This window comes from Hordeum vulgare, chromosome 2H (assembly GCF_904849725.1).
Source record: "Hordeum vulgare subsp. vulgare chromosome 2H, MorexV3_pseudomolecules_assembly, whole genome shotgun sequence".
In the NCBI taxonomy this organism is placed as follows: domain Eukaryota; kingdom Viridiplantae; phylum Streptophyta; class Magnoliopsida; order Poales; family Poaceae; genus Hordeum; species Hordeum vulgare.
In genome coordinates this window covers 231,130,138-231,151,486 of record NC_058519.1, presented here as the reverse complement: position 1 = coordinate 231,151,486, position 21,349 = coordinate 231,130,138, and positions in this window count along the sequence as shown.

The following is a 21,349-nucleotide window of genomic DNA, read 5'->3' as shown; positions in this document are numbered from 1 at the left end:
CCTCTTACTAATATTCTATGAAAAGATGTTCCTATTGTTTTTATGATTATTGTGTAGATGCCTTTGAAATTTTTAAGAAAGCTTTAAGTACTGCCCCTATTGTTCAACCACTTGATTGGCATTTGCCCTGTGAAATTATGTGTGACGATAGTGATTATGTGGTCAGGGATGCCCTTCGTCAAATAATTTATAATAAACTAAATGTTTACTATACCAGTGAGAAATAATTTCTAGTAGTTGTTTTTGCTTGTGATAAGACATTACATTCTTAATTCTAAAGTAACTATTCAAATTAATCATGTGGTCATCAAATATCTTATGGGTAAGAAAGATGCTAATCAGAGGTTCATTAGGTGGGTACGTTTATTACAAGAGTTTGTTTTGCAAATTCTTGCTAGAAAGGGGGCAAAAACTCCTATAGCAAATAATTTGTCTAGGATGGAAAACGTACTTAATGACCCTATTCCCGCTAATGATAGTTTTTATCATGATCAATTAGTTGTTATTAATGCTTGCTTTCATGATAATCCATTTTATAACGAGTACGGAAATTACATTGTTGTTAAATATTTCCCACCTAACTCTAGATACCAACTAAAATAATCATTCTTGACATACAACATTAATTTTGGGATGACTCGCATTTATATAAAGGAGTAGCTTGTATTATTAGGTATTGTAAACCTATATCTGAGTAGGAACAAATCTTATGGAAGTGTTACTCCATCTCATATGGAGGATAATGTTGGAGATAGAACTGCACATAAGGTATTGCAATCTAGTTTAAAACTGCGTACTCTCGTCAAAGATGCTCGTAATTTATCCATTGTTATGAAAAAAATTAAAGAGTTGGTAATATTAGTAGACATGAACAAATTTATATGATTCATTCACTTGGCATTGAACCATTTGATATTTGGGTTTTGTAATTATATGGGACATTTTCCTTCTTCGCATGGTAACACTCATATTCTAGTTCCTCTTCATTATGTCACTAACTCGGTAGACGCTATTCAAATTAGATGTGTTGATACTAATACTTCGATTAAAATGGTTAAATAAGTTATATTTTCTAGATTTGGTGTCCCTAGATATCTTATGATGATGGTGTTTCACATTTTGTTCATGGTGCTTTTAGATTTTCTTGGCTAAATATGATGTAAACCATGTAGCATCATGTCCTTATCATACTCAATCTAATTGACATGTTGAATTAACTAATAGAGATATTAAGTAAATCTTGCAAATGAATGTTCATAAATCTTAAAAGAGTTGGTCAATAAAACTTCATGATACACTCTAGGATATATAACTACTTAGAAAAATCCTATGGGGATGTCCCCTTAAACATAGTTTATGGAAAAGCATGTCATTTACCACTTGAGTTAGAACATTAGAACATAAAGCTTATTGGACAATTAAAGAACCTACTTATGATTTCAAACTTGCTAGAGAAAACAGGTTAGTTGAAATGAGTTCTATGGGTGAGTGGAGAACTGAAGCTTATGAAAATGACAAGTTGTTTAAAGAAGAACTTAAAAGATGACATGATAAAGAAATTCATACTTATCTTATCTATACAATAATGATCATGACCGAGACATCTTTGTTGACCTAGAAAAACCTTTTTTAGATGAGGAAATTAACGAGGTTGTGTCTCTGCTGCCAATGACAAATTTCGTCGATCTGATGGGTTTAACAATGAGTTCTTCAAGACTTGCGGGGAAATTATGAAGGATAATGTCAAAAACCTTATTCATAACTTCTATGATGGTAAAGTCTATTTGGAAAGCATAATAACTTCATTCATTACACTTATTCCTAAAGTAAATGCTCCCACAACTCTGAATGTCTTCATGCCTATTTCTTTGCTCAATTGTTGCCTCAAGATTATCACCAAACTGTTAGCTAATAGACTTCAGAAGGTGATTTTGTAATTAGTCCACATCAACCAATATGATTTTTGAAAATAAATATCATTGCAAGATTGTGTGGTCTGGGCTTATGAATACCTACATCAATGCAAGAGATCTGAATAGGATTGTTGCCCTGAAACTATACTTTGAAAGAGAATTTGATACAATAGAACACCAAGCCACGCTTCACATATTAAGGGCAAAGGGTTTTAAGGAAAGCTGGATTATGTGGATGTAACTCTTGTTCAAGTCTGCCTCTTGAGCTGTTATGCTCAATGGGATGCCTGGAAATAATTTTTACTGTTTGAGAGGGGTCAGACAAGGAGATCCTCTATGACCTATTTTATTTGTACTTGCTACTCACTTGCTACAATCCATTTTAAACAAAGTAAATCACAAGGACTGCTTACTGACCCTTTGCTAGTGAGCCACGACCCTGACTTCGTTATTGTCCAATATCCTGATGATACCCTAGTTATTCTACAAGTAGATACTATGCAATTGCAGTGCCTTGAAGCTTAGTCACTTTTGCATCTGCCACTCTTCTAAAGGGGACGTATAATTAAAATCTCATACCCATCAACATTGCATAAGACAGATTCCAATTATTCACTAGAATTGTTAATTGTGCAAGAGGTGTTTTCCCCCTTACATACCTTTTTTAGCTCCGGGACTGGTCAAACCTATAGTAGAGCAGTGTCTGCCTTAGGTTAATAAAGTTTCTTCCAGGATAACATGCTTGGCTACATTTATGTCTATGGGAGGAAGGCTACTGTTGGTAAAATATGCGTTAACATCTTTGATTGCTTTTCATGACATGTCTGGATGTCCCAATTACTATCAAGAATCAGGTGGCTAAATATCCGAGACATTGACTCTGGAGAGGATCACGCGTGCAAGATCACATACTTACCATAGTTAAATGGACAACTGTTTGTAGACCCAAAATTCGAGGAGGGTTACGTGTTATGGGCATTCGAATACAAAATAAAAACTTTGTTGATGAAGAATCTATGCAAGTTCTATAACAAACAAAACAACCCTTGGGTAAACCTTATTTGGGAATCTTATTACCACAATGGACACCTCCCTGGAATTTAGACATAAGGATCCATTCTTGGTTTGGTGGATTGGTACAAAGCTATGGCAAGATGTCATGTTGGAGATGTAAATAGTGTTTTTTTCTAGATAGACCTTTGGCATGATGGATGCTTGCATAATATGTTCCCTCATTTGTACTATTTCACCAAAAACTAGGATATGTTTGTTGCAAAGGCTCTTCAACTTCAGTACATGGAGGACATGATCAATCTTCCACTATCAAATGAGGTGTTTCAAGAATTCAATCAAATGGGAACTATTTGTGATGTTTTAAGAGCATCTCTTGATATTGATTGCACAAATACATGGTCTTATATTTGGGCAAATACTTCATTCTCTTCCGCAAAAACATAGAAGGTCCTATTGTGTACACACGTTGTTTCACCACGCTTCGAGTGGATTTGGAATTGTTCCTGCCAACCCAACCACAAGGTTTTCTTCTTGGTGATGATGCATGACAGACTAAATATAAGAAATCTGCTAAGAAGGAAAATTTTTACCTGCAATAATATATTTGTGCTACTCTTAATTATCAGCTACATGAAACACTTCATCACCTTTTTTGGAGTTGTCCCTTTTCTACTATTTATTGCTATTTTGTTTGCCCCAACAGAACTCCCAACCTCTCCGTCCTGGAGGCATTTGCTTTTTTTTGTGGAAATCACCCTCCTTGCTTCATGGCCTATTTGTTCACCAGAGGTGAAAAAGCACTTATTTTGCAGAATTGGAATGGGTCAGGTTCACATTCAAGAGGAAATATGCTGGAATGTACAATACTTGGCTGGATTCTCTCCTTTTGGAATCTTGCTTTCTTTTTTTTATTTTTGTCATGCTGATGCAGTAAAGGGATTTTCGAGTATAAGAATAATTCCAGAAATGTTAAAAACTTCAAAAATTCATAGAAATTAATATGTAACTCCAATGAAAATAATTTATATATGAAAAAGTATCAGAAAAGTCCAAGGAATCTGAATATGCCATTTTCAAACATGTTTGAAAATGTTACAGAACCCAAACATGTAGATTATTGAATAAGTCAATTCTTATAAATACTTTATAAATGGAATATGGAAAGTATTTGAATTTCACTATGATTGACATGATCAAATACTGTCCTAATTACAAACCAGCAACCTAACATGTCATCCCATGCATGCTAACATCAAGTTGATCTGAGCATCATGTCGAATCAATTAAAATGGTATCCGAGAATACCTCGTTTGAAGTGATATTTGAATTTGAATCAAATCAACTTCAAACCTAATACATGCTAGCTATATTAGTTTATCACCATGCATCCTCATGCCATGCTCATGCATCATCTTGATTGCATATGTTTGTTATTGATTGTTGTCATTCCTTTCGGTAGGCTCCGCTCCCCCGGATTCCACAGAATATCCGTCTGACGAATATTGTCACTCCTCTAAGCAACAAGGCAAGCAACCATTTTTGATCATCCCGATAAACCCCATGTTCTTACTCCTGCACTTACTTATTGCATTAGGATCAAATGCTTCAAATGCTTTTGCCACGTTAGTTGAACCCACTTCCTTTGCATGACCTATCCTTGTCACAGTAAATAGCTGAACCTTGCAACCTAGCATACCTGGTAGTTGCTTGAGCCATGATGTGCCTTATCCTGCTATGCATGCTTTGCTTAGAGTTGTGTATGGTCTGTCATCTGGGAGATGAACAGAATTGTCAGAATGTGTTCGGTAAGCAAAGGTCGTGTGTTGAACCTGATTTGGTAAAGGTACCGGTGAAAGGCTGTGTAGGAGTACATGGCGGGTTGTTTCATTGGAACCGTCCTTAGGAACTGAGTTTCGTGTATGTAATCCAAGACTAGATACTACCACACGTTGGGATACTTAATTGACCCTCTCGACTTATTAATCGCTTAGTACTCGGTCGAGGAGTTGCAAGTAGTTTCTGGTGTTTATAGTCATGCTAGAGGCCGTGCATGGTGCTGACCTGAGAGGTGGGATGTGATGCGGTAGGCAGTGGCACGGTGTACCAAGTGGCACCCGGATGGTGGCTTGGGAACCCCGCGCACATCGTTTGAGGCCGTGGCGGAAACCTCGGCCGGACTTCCGTAAGAGTTACTCTCAGATAGGCGATAAACCTGGACTAGGTACTAGTGTGGTTAACGGTCGTGGCCGACTCCCTCGCTGGGCTTCCGCTTGAAGGTTGCCGAGGTGCATGACGTGCACATGGCGATAAGTGGCGAGAGCGTGTGTGACGAAGTACACCCCTGCAGGGTTATGATCTATTCGAATAGCCGCGTCCGCAGATATGGACTACTTGGAGACATATGTTGTTCATAGATAACTTCAATGGCTACTCATAAAATTGTCAAGATAAGCGTGAGTGTCGTGGACGGCATTTCCGCATGGGGACGGAATGATTCCACGATGGTGTATTGTTGTGGTGTTAGTGGACTCGTGTGGAGAAAATCAAGTCGTCAAAATTATTTAAAACTGCAAGTTGTCTAGCCACGAGTCAAATGCTGGCTTTCCGCATGAAACCCCACAATACCTTATTGATCCATTGCATGAGTAGATAGTTATCCTAAAGTCTTGCTGAGTACCTCCGTACTCATGTTTGCTTAATAAATGTTGCAGAGGTTTCTAATGACCCTAACGGAGGGTTCTTCATAGACATCGACGACGACGAGTAGCTGGTGTCCCAGCTACGATCTGGCCCTAGGTTGGGTCTGTAGTATAGTCAGGCCATGTGCCTTTTAGTTGCACCTGTCTGTACTCAGACAGTTTTAAACTCTTCTGCTGGCTTCTAACTGAATGACTGCTATTATGGGTCGTGAGACCCTTAATGTGTAATATCATGTGTGTGGCTCTTCCGAGCCTCTTGAATAAAGCTTGTATGTTATTGTTATGTTGTGATGCCATTGATGTATCTATACATATCGGTATGCCATGCGTACGTGTGTCGTACTTGATACGTATGGGGTTCGATTACCTAGTCGTGAATTTTAGTAGCACTCCTTACAAGGAAATGCCCCTTTGTGATCCAACGAGCCATGGTAGCTCGCTACTGCTCCGGACACATTGGTTGACCGACATGTGTCCTTCTTAGCTGTTGGGTCTGTCCCCTTTGGGGAAATGTCACGCGATGTAATGGAGTCCTGGTAGCTTGCTACGACTCGTCTACACTCGCTGGTGACCGACACCTGCTTTGTTGGGTCATGTATGCCTGTCCTTGTGCGGTGCTGCCACTTTGGTTTATGACTAGACTTGTCGATCCGGGTTCTTTGACATTGGATTGCTAGCGACACTATTGCATACGTGAGTCAAAAGACGCAAACGGTCCCGGCTAAGGTAAGGCTGCAACCTTGGAGTTAACCGTGCATGAGACCGCAAAGGGATGCGATGTGTTACAGGCTGGATTCCTATGGCTTAGGATCGGGGTCCCGACAGCATTGGTATCAGAGCCTGACTGACTGTAGGATTACTAAGCCAAACTGATCGAAGTTGAGTCTAGAATTGCTTTAGTTATATATAAGGGAATTGTTTGTGGAAGGGAACGTAAGACTCTTGTTCTCTTCTCAAGTTATTCTATTATGGTCATCCTCGTCTTTTCTGCGGGAATTAAGGACTAGGTTACTGATCTTATTCTAGGCTCGAGTTTCTGATCCGTAGATTATAGGACTACGAGTCAAGAGATATTGGATTTCTTCCATTCCTAGGAAAAGGGAAGTAAGTTTGATGATCATAGAGAGTTGAACTTGATAGTTGAGTGGTTACGCTATTCCATTTTGGGTTGTCTCAAAATTTGTTTTTGAGCATTTACAACCGTTATGCTGCCCAATTTTGCATTCGGAGCTCTAATGCTTTTGCATTACTCTCTATTTACAGATGCCTGGCCGTCCTTCTCATCAGGTGGTACGTCTGACCAGGTGCATTGATGTACCAGGTCATACGGCCATGCTGGTCACGGTGATGTCGGTGTGCGGTTACCGCTGGTACCCCGAGTACACCGTGGAGGAACTGTACCGAGACTTCAACCAGAGCCAGTACATCTACACTGTTAGGGTATTTCCAGACTACCCTGGAGCTGAGGAGCCAATCCATTGGTCCTATGGGTTGGGAGTCACTGTTGACATGGCAGTACAAGATGTTGCCTATTCAATGCTGACCATTATGAGAGCGAGACATGCACTGCTGCAGAATTCAGAGTTCTACTATGTTCCAGCCTCTCAGCCTCGTGAAGAGGGGTACCTCAGTGGAGTCTATTTTGATTCTTCTATGGAGGATCCACTACTGCAGTCCACTGTTGAGATGCTAGAGAACAGAGACATGGATGGTCGTACTCTCCACATGGAGCTTTATGCTACCCATGCCCGTCTGTGGACGGCTTTGACGTAGCTGGCACCGATAGTCCAGACAGGGTACGGAGATATAGAGATGCTGAACCCTGTTAGGACCCATCTTCCAGCCCATGTTGACTGGCCAGCTATAGGAGGAGTCACCCCTCTTCGGGGGCCCCTCTTACCACCAGTCAGGGGAAGAAGGCCACATCCGTGTCCTTATGGATCCCAGGGATCTCAGGCTAGAGTGTTTCCTAATCCGCAGGTTGAACTTCCAGGTCATGGAGGTAATCTCTATGAGATGTTCTATGCGGATGCCTGAGCTGTGAGCGGAAGGATAGGATGGTAGTAGCCGTACGTTCGCAGTCCTGCGTGACTTGTGAAGTATGCTTGTGATATGAAACGAATTCCGGAGGCCTAGATAAATAATGTATAGGAAGCTTGTAATCCTCTGATGAGTAGTTTCATAATTCAGTAGTTTGCTCTTCGGATAAGGTTGTACTGAACTATGTAAGGGTGTGTATGAACCATGGTGTATATATAGTAGTTGCTTGTTACCATGCTGTTCGGATATTCATTTCCGCATTCCGTGTGTTCAGTACATTCTTAATCCATAGCTAGTATTGATAGGATTTTGGTCTAAGCTGTGAGCTTGTTTGTCAGGATGGTGTTCACCAGGTTGAACCGTGCCCCTGGTCATGAGCAAGGCAAGGGTAGTCAAGCGTCGCAGGAAGACCTGCCTCACCCGCCCTCTCTGGCGGAAGTTATGCTTGAGGCAGAGAGAAACAAAAGGGAGACCAACCGACTATTAGAGCGTATTGAGCAGAATACGGCTCGTCAGCCTAGGAATGCTGCAGTGTCCCTCAACGACTTTGTGAAGCTGAATCCTCCAAAGTTTCATCATTCCGTTGATCCCCTCGACGCGGATGACTAGCTGTGCAGCATCGCACGCAAGATTCGCTCTACGAATGTTTCTGAGGCTGACAAGGTGACCTTTGCAGCGTATTTCCTAGAAGGACCCGCCAATCTGTGGTGGGAGAACTTTGAAGCTATGCGTCCCGCTGAACCAGCAGCCACATGGGCAGACTTCAGTGCAACCTTTCGTCTGCACCATATTCCAGAGGGCCTGATGGACAGAAAGAGAGAGGAGTTCTGTGCTTTCACCCAGGGCAAGTTGACCGTGGATGCCTATAGCCGCGAGTTCGGTAACCTCACCCGCTATGCAACAGAGGAGGTGTCTACTGACGCCAAGAAGCAAGCAAGATTCCGTAAGGGTCTGAGCCCTAACCTTCGTCATGATCTACGCCTCCACGAGTGTGCAAGCTTTCAAGCCCTGGTCAACAAGGCGATCAGTGCCGAGACTGGTCATACTGACTTTGAAGCCACAAGGAAGCACTCCCATGACTTTGGCTCATCTTCTGGTTCCGCGTTCCCAAAACGCAGGCTGTGGGTTCCGAACAGTTCTCTGCCGCCAAGGTACACTCCGAGGCCATCCTACGTGGCACCTCAGACGAATCAGACCAACCCTCCAGCAAAAACTTATGGTGGTCCAGCTAGCAATGCTGCACCACGTGCCAACCAAGTGATATGTTACAAGTGTGGAGAACCAGGGCACTATTCCCGTGAGTGTCCTCAAAATGTGGGTGCCAAGCAACCCGGGAAGTCCGTCAGGCAAGGCAAGTCGGGCAAAGCTTACTATGTGAAGCCAACTCCTGCACGTGGCCGTGTGAACTATGTCTCAGCAGAAGAAGCTGGAGAGGATCCCGACGTCATACTGGGTACGCTTCTTGTTAATCATCACCCAGCGTCTGTTCTCTTTGCCACTGGGTCTCCTCATTCCTTTATTTCAGAAATTTATGCACAGTTGCATAACATATCTTTTTGTGATATGCCAATTCCATTGGTTGTCCAAACTCCTGGTAGCAAATGGCAAACCTCTAGGTTAACCTATGACAATGAAATTCTAGTAGACAGGCTAGTTTTTCTAGCATCATTGATAGAATTGAAATCTTCGGATATTAATATCATCTTGGGCATGGACTGGATGTCAGCTCACTATGCCAAAATTGATACTCATTCTAGAAATGTCCAGCTTACCCATCCCTCGGGTGAGGTAGTAAATGTCCCTACTCGAGTTGCCAAATGCCAACTCTATTCCTTAAATGCCAACCCTCTTCCGGAACTTGAAGACATTCCTGTAGTCCGTGACTTTTCGGATGTCTTTCGAGAGGAACTGCCAGGAATTCCACCTGACAGAGATGTAGAGTTTGTGATAGATCTTGTTTCGGGAACTGTCCCAATAGCCAGAAGACCTTATAAGATGGCACCCCTGGAGCTAGCCGAACTTAAGAAGCAACTAGATGATGCCTTGAATAAAGGTTTCATTCGTCCTAGCTCTTCTCCTTGGGCTTGCCCCGTCCTCTTTGTCAAGAAGAAAGACGGAACGGATCGGATGGTTGTAGATTACCGACCAGTTAATCTGGTCACCATAAAGAACAAGTACCCGCTCCCGAGGATCAACGATCTGTATGATCAGCTCGCTGGATCCTCAGTCTTTTCCAAAATGGATTTGAGGTTGGGATACCATCAAATCAAGATCAAGAACGGGGGTATTCCAAAAACGGCTTTTGTTACTTGTTATGGCCAATACGAGTACACCGTCATGTCCTTCGGTTTAACCAATGCCCCAGCCACCTTCTCTCGTTTAATGAATTCAATCTTCATGGAGTATTTGGATAAATTTGTCGTGGTATACCTCGATGATATTCTCATCTACTCAAAGAACGAACAAGAACATGCCGAGCATCTAAGGCTGGTATTGATGAAACTTCGAGAGCATCGCCTTTATGCCATGTTTTCAAAATGTGAATTTTGGTTACCAGAAATGACCTATCTAGGTCACGTAATCTCTGGTAAGGGTATTGCTGTCAATCCCGAGAGAGTTCAAGCTGTCCTTGATTGGACTCAACCTGAATCGGTTTAGCAAGTTAGGAGTTTTCTTGGTCTAGCGTGTTATTGTCGCCGCTTTGTCGAGAATTTCTCCAAGGTTGCAAAGCCTCTAACTGAACTCCTCAAGAAGGATAAAAAGTTCGAGTGGACACTATAGTCTGAGCATAGTTTTCAGGAAATGAAAACACGCCTGACTTCCGCACCTGTGTTGCTACCACCAGATTTTTCTAAGGACTTTGTTATCTATTGCGACGCCTCGCGACAAGGATTAGGTTGCATTCTTATGCAAGATCGTCATGTGATCACATAGGCATCTCGACAGTTGCGTCCACGTGAGGATAATTATCCCACACATGACCTTGAGCTTGCAGCTGTGGTCCGTGCACTAAAAACCTGGCGACATTACCTTTTGGGTAATCGTTGCGAAATATTCACTGATCACCAAAGTCTGAAATATATCTTCACCCAGCCGGATTTGAATCTCAGGCAAAGACGGTGGGTTGAATTGATCTCGGATTACGACTTAGGGATAACTTACACCCAGGGAAGGCCAATGTTATGGTCGATGGACTAAGTCGTAAATCTTATTGTAACAATTTGATGCTACAACAAGATCAACCACATCTCTATGAGGACTTTCGGAAGTTGAATCTTCATATTGTTCCTCAAGGATTCCTTTCTACCCTGGTGGCGAAGCCTACTCTTAGGGATCAAATCATAGCCGTGCAGGCTTATGATAAGGGTATATCCCAGATCAAGGAGAATATTGCTAGCGGTAATGCTAGGGATTTCTCCATCAATGAGAAAGGTGTTGTGTTCTTTCAGAACCGTTTAGTGGTTCCTAAGAGGAAACGTCTGCGGCAATTGATCCTTAAGGAGGCTCATTATTCTCCTCTCACCATTCATCCCGGTAGTACTAAGATGTATCAGGACCTACGCCAGAGGTTCTAGTGGACTAGGATGAAAAGAGAAATTGCTGAGTTCGTTGCCAACTGCGACATTTGCCGTTGACTTAAGGCAGAACATCAAAGGCCTGCTGGCACCCTTCAACCTCTAGCTATTCCTGAATGGAAATGGGATAAAGTTAGTATGGATTTCATTACCGCATTTCCCAAGACCAAGAAAGGAAATAATGCTATCTTTGTGTTCATTGACCGTATTTCCGAAGTGTCTCATTTTCTTCCCGTTCGTGAGAGTATAACAGCTAGCCAGCTAGCAGAGTTATATGTCTCTCGAATAGTGTCTCTTCATGGTGTTCCCTTGGATATTAACTCGGACCGTGCGAGTATCTTTACTTCTCGCTTCTCGGAAAGTTTTCAGAATGCCATGGGGAATCACTTATCTTTTAGCACTGCTTTCCATCCCCAATCAAGTGGTCAAGTAGAAAGAGTGAATCAAATCCTAGAAGATATGCTCCGAGATTGTGTTATATCGTTCGGTATGAACTGGGAGAAGTGCCTTCCATTCGCCGAATTCGCTTATAACAATAGTTATCAATCAAGCTTGGGCAAAGCTCCTTTTGAAGTTCTCTATGGACGAAGATGTCGAACACCTCTTAATTGGCCAGAAACCGGAGAGAGGTAACTCTTTGGTCCGGATATGATGCAGGAAGCAAAAGAGCAAGTTCGCATTATTCTTGAAAAGTTGAAAACAACCCAGTCTAGTCAAAAGAGCCAATATGATCGTCATCATAAGGCCGTGACCTTTGAAGTTGACGAGAAGGCTTACCTTCGAGTCACACCTTTGAAGGGTACCCATCGTGTCGGTATCAAGGGCAAGTTGGCTCCTCGTTACATTGGTCCTTTTCGCATTCTTGCCAAACGAAAAGAAGTTGCCTACCAATTGGAACTTCCTCCGCATCTTTCCAAGGTTCATGTTGTATTCCACGTCTCGTAACTCAGCCGTTGCTTTTCGGACCCTATCCACGAAGTGGACCGCGAAATGCTTGATCTCCAAGATAACCTTTTATATCGAGAATACCCTGTTCGTATTCTTGATCAAGATGAGCATACCACTCGACGTCGAAACCTCAAGTTTCTTAAAGTTCAATGGTCAAATCATTCTGAAAAAGAGGCAACATGGGAAAGAGAGGATCGTCTTTGACTTGAGTATCCCACGCTATACCCGACGACTTCCAAATCTCGGGACGAGATTCTTTTGAGTGGGGGTGAGTTGTCACATCCCTGACCCCTTAAGCAAGTTAGCTTTGTGCTCATGTTTTATTTGCATTGCATCTAGGAAATTCTCAACAAGAACAAAGTAAGTGGTGAAGGAAAATTCAACAAACCCTAGCCACTTCTCAAATTAAAGGAAATTCAAACTAGTTAAAATCAATGAACCCAAAATGGCCTCAAGAAAAGTTCAATCTTTCTGATAAATCATGAAAGTAAATTAGCAATGAAGAAAACCTTTTTCTTGACACTTTAAGCATTTTAAATAAATGCAAAAAGCTACTGGTTTCATGTTTTAAATTTGAAATCAGAAACTTCAAACTTTCAAAAATGTTGAAAACTTTGGGAATGGTTGGAAATATTCCAACAAATATTCTGGTGTGTTTAAAATAGCTTTTACCAACTATTTGGGAGCTGAAATAAATAGCAAGTTAATGAAATGGCAAAACAGAAACAAATCAGAAAGAAAATGAGAAAAACCTTACCTGACGCTCACCTAGCCCGGCCCATCTGCTCCTGTCGTCTTCCTCCTCGCAAGTAGGAGCAGGAGGTGGCCGCCGCGTCGCCGCGCGCCTCCACGCAGCTCCCTGGCTGCCTGGCCGCCGCTTCGCGCTCGCAAGCACGGGGATAACCTCCCCGAGCTCGTAGCTATTCGTTCCCCAGCTCATTCTCCCCCTCTGCCTCGTTTCTTTCTGCCGCCATTGGAGCCCGAGCAGAGCTCGAGCTCGCCGTCGTTCTAGCCTACCCTTCTCCCTCCTGAGCCGCGCAATAGGTCCGCCGCAACTCCGTGAAGCTTTATAGCCATGAGCCTGACACCGAGACGCAGCGAAACGACGAGACGCAGTCGTCTTCTTCCTCGGGTCACCGAAGTTCGTCGCCGGCGTTCTTCCTCTCCAGGTCGTCCCCGAGCAAGCTAGCGCCACCACTGCACTCCTCGTGAGCTTGCGCATCTTTCCCCTAAGATCTCCCCGTCGATCCACTCCTCTAGGCCTAGTACCATCGGAGCCCAACGAGATCTGCCCCGGGAGCTCGTCGCCGGTAGCCTTCCGGTGATCAGCTCGTCCTTCTGAGGCCACCAGCAGCTTCAGGCCGTCGCGTAGATGCCGTAGGAGCTAAGTCCCGTGCGTAACTCCCTCTATATCGAAGACCCCGATGACGCCCGAACCTTGGCCACCGCCAAGATCGTCGCCGGCGTCATCTCCGGCCAGATCAGCCCCATTCAAGTGCAAAAATGAACTCGCGAGAGAAGTGTCGTTCCTCTGGTGCTCTCCGCGCATAGTTTGGCCCCCTGTGCACCGTTTCCGAGCCCCTCCGACGTACTGGTGCTCGCCGGAGGCTCCCCACCGACGAGGACGACCTCGCCGCCGGTGGATCTCAGCTGGCCTGAGCCACTGACGTGTGGGGCCAGCCTCTGGGAGTTTAGACATAATAAAAATAAAATTAAATAATTTGATAAGTCACTGACATGTGGGTCAAGTGAGATTAATTAGCTACTTAAGTTTAATTTTAATCTAAAACTGACCAGAGACACTGACCAGTGGGTCCCACTGGTCAGGTTTGACTTTCAACGGCCAGTTGGACCTGCTGATGTCATGCTGATGCAGTAAAGGGATTTTCCAGTATAAGAATAATTCCAGAAATGTTTAAAACTTCAAAAATTCATAGAAATTAATCTGTAACTCCAATGAAAATAATTTATATATGAAAAAGTATCAAAAAACTCCAAGGAATCTGAATATGCCATTTTCAAACATGTTTGAAAATGTTACAGAACCCAAACATGTAGATTATTGAATAAGTCAATTCTTATAAATACAATATAAATGGAATATGGAAAATATTTGAATTTCACTATGGTTGACATGATCAAATACTGTCCTAATTACAAACCAGCAACCTAACATGTCATCCCATGCATGTTAACATCAAGTTGATCTGAGCATCAGGTCGAATCAATTAAAATGGTTCCGAGAATACCTTGTTTGAAGTGATATTTGAATTTGAATCAAATCAACTTCAAACATAATACATGCTAGCTATATTAGTTTATCACCTTGCATCCTCATGCCATGCTCATGCATCATCTTGATTGCATAGGTTTGTTATTGATTGTTGTCATTCCTTTTGGTAGGCTCCGCTCCCCCGGATTCCACCGAATATCCGTCTCACGGATATTGTCACCCCTCTGAGCAACAAGGCAAGCAACCATTTTTGATCATCCCGATAAATCCCATGTTCTTACTCCTGCACTTACTTATTGCATTAGGATCAAATGCTTCAAATGCTTTTGCCATGTTAGTTGAACCCACTTCCTTTGCATGACCTATCCTTGTCACTAGCTGAACCTTGCAACCTAGCATACCTGGTAGTTGCTTGAGCCATGATGTGCCTTATCCTGCTATGCTTAGAGTTATGTATGGTCTGTCATCTGGGAGATGAATAGAATTGTGAGAATGTGTTCGGTAAGCAAAGGCCGTGTGTTGAACCTGATTTGGTAAAGGTACCGGTGAAAGGCTATGTAGGAGTACATGGCGGGTTGTTTCATTAGAACCGTCCTTAGGAACTGAGTTCCGTGTGTGTAATCCAAGACTAGATACTACGACATGTTGGGATACTTAATTGACCCTCTCGACTTATTAATCGCTTAGTACTCGGTCCAGGAGTTGCAAGTAGTTTCTGGTGTTTATAGTTATGCTGGAGGCCGTGCATGGTGCTGACCTGAGAGGTGGGCTGTGGTGCGGTAGGCAGTGGCACGGTGTACCAATTGGCACCCAGATGGTGGGCTTGGGAACCCTGCGCACATCGTTTGAGGCCGTGGCGGAAACCTCGGCCGGACTTCCGTACAGGTTACTCTAAGATAGGCGATAAACCTGGACTAGGTACTAGTGTGGTTAACGGTCGTGGCCGACTCCCTCGCTGGGCTTCCGCTTGAAGGTTGCCGAGGTGCATGACGTGCACATGGCGATAAGTGGCGAGAGTGTGTCTGACGAAGTACACCCCTACAGGGTTATGATATATTCGAATAGTCGCGTCCGCGGATATGGACTACTTGGAGACATATGTTGTTCATAGATTACTTCAATCGCTACTCATAAAATTGTCAAGATAAGCGTGAGTGTCGTGCACGGAATTTCCGAATGGGGACGGAATGATTCCATGATGGTGTATTGTTGTGGTGTTAGTGGACTCGTGTGCGAGAAAATCAAGTCATCAAAATTATTTAAAAATGCAAGTTGTCTAGCCACGAGTCAAATGCTGGCTTTCCGCATGAAACCCCACAATACCTTATTGATACATTGCATGAGTAGATAGTTATCCTAAAGTCTTGCTGAATACCTCCGTACTCATGTTTTCTTAACAAATGTTGCAGAGGTTGCTAATGACCCTAACGGAGGGTTCTTCATAGACATCGACGACGACGAGTAGCTGGTGTCCCAGCTATGATCTGGCCCTAGGTTGGGTCTGTAGTATAGTCTGGCCATGTGCCTTTTATTTGCACCTGTTTGTACTCAGACAGTTTTAAACTCTTCCGCTGGCTTGTAACTGAATGACTGCTATTATGGGTCGTGAGACCCTTACTGTGTAATATTATGTGTGTGGCTGTTCCGAGCCTCTTAAATAAAGCTTGTATGTTATGGTTATGTTGTGATGCCATCGATGTATCTATACATATCGGTATGCCATGCGTACGTGTGTCGTACTTGATATTTAGGGGGTTCGATTACCTAGTCGTGAATTTTAGTAGCACTCCTTATAGGGAAATGCCCCTTTGTGATCCAACGATCCATGGTAGCTCGCTACTACTCCGGACACATTGGTTGACCGGCATGTGTCCTTCTTAGCTGTTGTGTCTGTCCCCTTTGGGGAAATGTCACGCGATGTAATGGAGTCCTGGTAGCTTGCTACGACTCATCTACACTCGCTGGTGACCGACACCTGCTTTGTTGGGTCATGTATGCCTGTCCTTGTGCGGTGCTGCCACTTTGGTTTATGACTAGACTTGTCGATCCGGGTTCTTTGACATTGGAATGCTAGCGACACTATTGCATACGTGAGTCAAAAGACGCAAACGGTCCCGGCTAAGGTAAGGCTGCAGCCGTGGAGTTAACCGTGCGTGAGACCGCAAAGGGATGCGATGTGTTACAGGCTGGATTCCTATGGCTTAGGATCGGGGTCCCGACACAACGTGGGTTGGTTCACCAAATAATATAGAAAACGTTTCTGTCCAAAACCATGTTGGAACAACTCTGCATTGCCAAGTTTGTCCAATTGGTCTCTGTTAGAGCATATATCTCCATATGTGGTTTTGGTAATTGATGACAATTCCTATGTACTAATGGTTGCCTTAAGTTATATTTATAGGATTTGTCCGTAGGCACTTCTTGAAGTCCATCTGTTGGGTTCAAGGAGTTTATATGATGACCAAGGTGGTATTCAAGGTATTATCCAAAGAATCGTCATAGAGACACAAGGTTGATCAAGATCTCAGACAAAGAGTAAATCAAGATGATCGACACACAAAGCGTACAAGATGTACCGAGAGGGATCAAGTGATCCCATGGTATGGTAAGCATTGTCCATTACGTGTTTGTGTACTAACCCATGGTCTTCGTGAGAGTTCTATGTGGGGGTTAGGTGTGTTTCCATGGGCTTGCGTCACAGAGAAGATCTCATACAACCCATGAAGTATGACGCCAAGTTGTGATCGTCATCAAGATTGCGATGTGCAAGTTCAAGTGGATCAGCACGAAGATATCATACTTGAAGATTGTTGTCCATTGTGGTGGCAATGGACTTGTGAAGATATGCTGAAGAGTGGCTCACCCATAGTGAGTATGGGGGAGCAATCAACTAGTCTTCATCAAGCCAACGCAATCAAGAAATGTGGTCCATCTTGAGGAAGCCAAGATCATCATCATCTAGCTCAAGAGGACGAGGTCCAAGGTATAGGTTTGCCCTTGATAGGTTTTCTGGTTAGGATAGATTGTTGTACTATCAAGGGGGGCTCCCAAGTGAGTAGCTTGATCGTATCGTTCGTTGAGAGCTCAAACCATTTGCATCCTTGCATCATACTTCTTGGTTCTTGTTTGGTGTTTCTCTTTGTGAGTTTTAGAGCTTATGGTCATCTTCGTGACAAGCTCGAGTTCATCGAAAACGGAGTCCATATGCATCTACTATGATGTTTTCGATGTTGGAGTTTTTGCCGGTTCTTCATTCATAGAGATCTCACATCTCTATATCATTGGCATTTTCATATTTGCATGGTCTCTATATCATCACCGTTTGGATAGCTCTTGTCGTCGTGAATCCAACAAGCTTGGGTTTGCTCGATTCGGAGCTCGTATGCGAAAGTTATGGCTGTTTCAGTGGCGAGCGGTAGTACCGCTGGACCTAGCACTAGTACCGCTAGAGTTGGCGGTAGTACCGCTGGCCCTAGCGGTAGTACCACTGGCGGGCGGTAGTACCGCCCCTGGTCAGTGGTAGTACCGCTCCAGGAGCTTAGCGGTTGTTCGTGGACGGACCTTTTTGCGAAGACTTTCTTGGCGGTGGTCGTGCCTTTGCACTACCAGGTGCCCAGCGGTAGTACCGCTGGAGCCAGTGGTAGTACCGCTGGAGTGCCAGCGGTAGTACCGCTGCAGCCAGCGGTAGTACCGCTGGAGCTCGGGCAGAGAGTGGGGGTGACGGTCTGATTCCTTTCCCCACTATATAAAGGGGGTCTTCTTCCCCCTTGGCCTTATCCATTCGTTGAGCTCTTGTTCTACCTCCATTGTTGACATTCTTAGAGCTTGCTTACTCTCAATCCCTCCAATGATTCTTGCTTGTTCTTGAGGGAGAAGAGAGAGGAGATCTAGATCCACATCTCCACCAATCACTTTCTCCTCTATGTGAGGGGAACCCCTTGGATCTTGATCTTGGAGTTCTTTGTGAGCTCCTTGTTCTTCCTCTCATATTTCTCCATAGCTTTCGTTGTTGTGGAGGGATTTGAGTGTGAGGGACTTGACCACTTCGTGTGTTCTTGCCATTGCATTAGTTGCATCGGTTTGAGTTCTCCACGGTGATACGTGGAAGTGAAGTTTGAGAAGCTTATTACCTTTGGTACTTAGTACCCTAGATATTGTTCTTCGCGGATGCTTTGGCATCCTAGAAGCTTGGTGGTTTCTCGGAGCTCAATCATTGTGGTGTGAAGCTCCGGGCAAGCGTTGGGGTCTCCAATTAGGTTGTGGAGATTGCCCCGAGCAATTTGTACGGGTTCGGTAACCGCCCCCAAGGGTTGCCACGTGTACGGGTTCGGTGTCCGCCCCCGAGGTTTGCCATTTGTACGGGTTCGGTGACCGCCCTCAAGGTTCCCTTAGTGGAATCACGGCATCTTGCATTGTGCGAGGGCGTGAGGAGATTACGGTGGCCTTAGTGGCATCTTGGGGAGCATTGTGCCTCCACACCGCTCTAATGGAGATTAGCATCCGCAAGGGTGTGAACTTCGGGATACATCATCGTCTCCCCGTGCCTCGGTTATCTCTTACCCGAACCCTTTACTTATGCACTTTACTTTGTGATAGACATATTGTTTATTGTAATATATCTTGCTATCACTTAGTTGTTTATCTTGCTTAGCGTAAGTTGTTGGTGCACATAGGTGAGCCTAGTTGTTTGTAGGTTTTGTGCTTGACATATTAAACGTTAGTTTTATTCCGCATTTGTTCAAGCCTAAACCTTAATTATTTTAAAGCGCCTATTCACCCCCCCTCTAGGCGACATCCACGTCCTTTCAGTCTCAAACTTTGGAGGAGTGATCAAAATCCCAAATTAGGAGGTCAGGCCAAGACTTGGATTTGTGGTAATTGATTTGATCACATTTTCTCACAAGATTGGAGATCTATCTATTTTTGGGTGTGTTCAAGTTTACATTGCCAAATTGCTCAATTGAGCTCAAATTTGGTAAAGCCTCCTAATTATGTCCACCATCCAATCTTGTTAACTATCAAAGCTATTGGAGGAGGTTAACTTAACCAAACTAGCATCAACCACCTCCTGTCAGTTTAGAAAACCAGCAACTAGCACACCCATAACTTAGTCCCTTCACTCAAAACTTGTGTCACAGGTTGCCTGTGCCTTCCCATAGTTGCACCCGAGAGATCCAGCTCCAGTTCAATGAGAGGGACCCAAAATCTCCAATTAACCATCTGAATCAATGCTGACAGCACCTGTTTACCACACCGCCTTTTGACTTGCTCGATTCCCGTTGGCCCAAGCACCCAAAGAGCATCTACTACACCCCCAGAACTCCCTAGACATGGACAGAGCACACCATAGCGCGCCAGCATGCTGTGGAATGCCAATGTTGCGCTTTGGACGCTCTACAATGCCCACCCAAGCCAAGGGTTGCCAGCCACGATAGATCTTGCCCCCTCCCATTGCCCATCTTTGACCGCATCGTCGATCAAGGCCAGGGAAGCCACCCCCTCTCTTCCCCCTCTTCTCTACCCCTTGTGACACATGCCCGCGCTTGCGTGAACTCGCAAGAAAAACCCGCCACCGCGGCGCTCCAAGAGCCTGCCCCCGCTCCTCCTCAAGATGCCCCTCGGTCCAAAACCTCATCCGCAATACCATGTGCTCGCTCCCGAGCCCTCTGTCCCCCTTTGGCCACTTCAGCAGCATCGCCAATGCACCACCCTTCGGTGGATCCTCACCCACCTATAATTAGCACCCCATCTCTCCCCCGTACCTCAACAACCTCCCTCTGGCCTCCAATCAACCACCCCAGTGCCCCATTGAGCTAAACAAGCAACGGTACTTGAGATCGACCGAGGCGCCGCCGTGTCAGGGCTCCGTTGATCTCGGGACCCAGGCACGCTCCGATGCTCATTCAACCTCCCATGTGATCGCAAGAGATTCCTGGTCCTCCTCCACCTCTTCCCCGACCTTCTCCACCCTCTGAGCATCGTCACCAGCACCTTCCTAAAAGCTTTCGCCGAGGCTTCTTCGTTGCCGCCAACTGAGACCACCAGCGCCGTTCGTTTGACCCTCATCCGAAAGGAGGGAGTGCGAGGAGTCCATTCCTGCACTCACCCATCCTCGACATCACTGGAGCTGCCACCGGTGAGACCCCCCTCCTTTCTGTCCTAAGGTAGACGACGACCTAACAGGTGCTCCCCACCTGTCATCGTCTCCCTCTCTATCTCCTCCTCCATCGCAGCGACTGGCCGCACGACCCTGCGTGTCAGTTTTGAACCTGACGACCCGCGCGCGCATGGGCTGGTTGGCTGGCCAGTTGGGCCGGCCTAGCTGCTGGCCAAGCCTGGCTAGTGAGCCAACCCTTTTCTTTATTTATTTTCTGGATTTTCAAAATGATTTCCACGGGATTTAATATTCACTCAAATAAAAAAATCCACCATAGTTCTTGTAAAGCTATCTAGAATTTAATATTATTGCTTGTGCACTTTTTATAAAAACTTTTATACAGAGTTTAAATTTAAAACCTAGTTTAAGTATTTTAATCTCTGTTAAAAAGACTTTTAGAAAATAGTTTTCCACTCCAAAACCAGAAACAAATATTTTTAGAAATAATGTTAGTATTTTACATAATAGGGTAACATTTTCGACGCGATATTGCGTTGTGTTTTTTATTGTGGTTCTTATTATTGCTATTATTATCGCTATAATAGATCACACGTTTGATGTAGGACTTGGACCCGAAGACTTCGAAGACCCCGGATACCAAGCTGACCAAGGCAAGCAGCCCTTTGACCATGTCTGAGAAAAGATTTTATGCATGCCATGTTGATTACTTTATTCCGATGCATATGATCATGATTAATCGGTAAACCCTCAGTATGTTGTTACCGTTGGTCGCCTGGAGAACTTGCATTTTAGCATGACTTACCATCTAT